We start from the raw sequence: 2,745 nt of genomic DNA on the forward strand, positions 1-2,745 counted from the left end.
GGATATAAAGCGAGTTTAAATTTAAACCTTGACGGCTCTAACGTCGCCCTAACGTTCGCGTTCATTCGACGCAGTTGCGAATTCGATTAGATTATCACGAAATAAATATTTATGAAGAAAGAATTTGAGAAGTTCATGATTCTAAACCACTATTGTTTTTATATTTGCATTGTTCAATTTAAAAGTAGTCAACTCAAATTTTTTTAACAATCTTGTAAAACACATTTTTGATTCTTTGTGATAGCGCTCTCCTGTTTTATTCTATGTGCCATCCTTATAAGCGATACAACATTACTAGAATATTATTCAATATTTTAAATATTATTTTATGAAAATATTGTATTAATGCTATATGTCCGTTTTTATAAAAGATTCGTGATATATTTCTACATCCGTGGAATATTATGAAAATGTTCTACGAATATTATTTTGATCAAAAATTAATGTAAATTATTATGCTTATAATATTCATAAATTTTATAATTATTATATTTAAAAGTTTAAAGTTATATATGGGGCATTCCACGTGAAAGGGGTCCACCTAAAAATAAACTGTTTAAGATTTTTAAAATGATAATGAAAACATGTTAGTGGACATATTGTATAAGATTAATGATAAAAAAATAAGTATTATATGGCTTGTATCTAAAATATTGAAGGCTATCGTTTAAATTCAAAAAATAAATTTTTTTTAAACATTTGTAGCTAAAATTAAAATATTTTTAGAGATACGATTTTTTTAGGATTTTTCCCATACTTTCAGATAAAAACGTTAATTTTAATGAAAAAAATTTAATAGAATTAAAAATATAATTTTTTAGTTTTAAATAGAGAAATGAACAATTCTATCTATTTTTAAAACCTGAAAAAATTTTCAAAAATACTTTAATACTTGTAGAATATCGTACCATAAAGCAAATTTTGGAATTGCAATGGGATCCTTTTGAATATTTTTCCAATACAAATTATAATTTTATCCAAAAGCTAGATAACATCAATTTTTATTGATCAATTACTTAATACTACATAAATAATATATTTTTAACAAATAGCTATAAAATAAAAAATAGTTGTGAAGTCTTTGCGTTTTATATTCTTTAGACTTATTTATTTCGCAATAAGAAGACTTCATAACTATTCTTTATTTTATAGTTATTTGTTAAAAATATATTATTTACGTAATATTAAATAACTGACCAATAAAAATTTATATTATTTAGTTTTTGCCTGAAATTATAATTTTGTAATGGAAAAATTATTCGTTTTTGAGAGGATCCCATTGCGATCCGAAAATTTGCTTTATGATTCTATAATATTCTACATGTATTTTTGAGAATTTTTTCAGATTTTTAAAAATGAATATAATTAGGTAGACCCCTTTCACGTGGAATGTCCCATACATATTTTTATTTCAATAATTTAAAATTTAAAATATTAAAATAAATAATATTAGTTACTTCTCATATAATATTCATATAATATCAAAAGTGGACATAATGAAATTAATATTTCAAGAATGTTATTTAGTATTAAATAATATAGCGCTTAGGGATTAGGTTTTTAGGGATTAGGACTGCACTGGATTATACTTTTCAAATTTGAAACATATACCTATTTTAGTTTATGTACAGAGTAAATACTAATTTAACTATAAAAAATAGACCTATTAACACGTTGATTGTCGAACAAAATTTATCGATTATTTCATGGCACCGTAAGCAATTATTATTCTTTGTTGTTTTGATTATCAATGTGAGATTTACCATTATTTTATACTGCAATTTTTATACTATAATTGTTTTAGAATTTGTTGTTGTTTTTTACAAGTTTGTAATAAATATTAGTATTTCTGTATTGAGAAAATTATTTAATAAAATCAGAAAAATTTTACTTAATTAAAAATATAATTTATTTTTATACTTTTAACTAAATATTAATTTGAAACTTGAAATAAATTAAATACATTTTGTTGATTAAAAGAAATTTTTAATTGGAAAAAATATTTGTTTAAGAAAAAAGCAATTTAATAATTACAATAAAAGAACAAAATGTTAAATCCAAGAAAAATATTTCGTTTGTTGAAAAGTTTTCTTATGAAATTTAAAAGAATAATGTTAAAAATTAAATTAATTTGTTATTTAAAAAGTTAAAAATTTGAATGTTTTTCAGAATGGCTCCATTATATATCTTGAGTATTATGGATCTATACATGAATTCAAATAGAATTCTATTACGACTCGTAAATAGATCCAAGTATAAGGGTTGCTTTCGCAGAATATTTAATTTTGTGAGTATATTATCCGGGATAGCGCGAACGCAGTCCCGACTAACAAAAATTTTACGCACGAGATATCCACATTAGGGATATTCGCAGGGGTCAGCCCTCACCGTAGTGCAATGGAAGAGCCTCACCCTGGAGGAACCGCCTTAGTGATCACGGTAGCCTCTACGCCAGGTAAGTATGCTTTTCGTTCTTGCTCGAGCCTTCTTATAAGATTAGGGGTCGAAATCTAAACACGAGAAAGACTGTGTGGAAGTTTATCTGATGCGCGACGTAGCGTGAAGTATTCGAACTAGTGTTTGCAGAGCTCAGGAGAGAGGGACGGTTTTACAGGGTAGAAGCTTATGAATGGGATGCTAACGTGTCTTGCAGGGGTTTTTAGAGAATTGGTAAAAGAATATTCGGGAAGACTAAAAGAAGTTAAAATATACTATAAAAGTACTATAAAAATATTAAAAATAAAT

At 25.2% G+C, this 2,745-nt stretch overlaps 1 non-coding gene across 1 annotated transcript; it reads right to left on the reverse strand.

The window, feature by feature from the left end:
- Positions 1-2,300: 2,300 nt before the first annotated feature.
- On the reverse strand, positions 2,301-2,463 carry LOC113004028. The gene has a single exon (XR_003268807.1). It is a non-coding gene; the product is annotated as a U1 spliceosomal RNA (small nuclear RNA).
- Positions 2,464-2,745: the final 282 nt, after the last annotated feature.

Source organism: Solenopsis invicta, chromosome 8, assembly GCF_016802725.1.
Source record: "Solenopsis invicta isolate M01_SB chromosome 8, UNIL_Sinv_3.0, whole genome shotgun sequence".
NCBI lineage: Eukaryota > Metazoa > Arthropoda > Insecta > Hymenoptera > Formicidae > Solenopsis > Solenopsis invicta.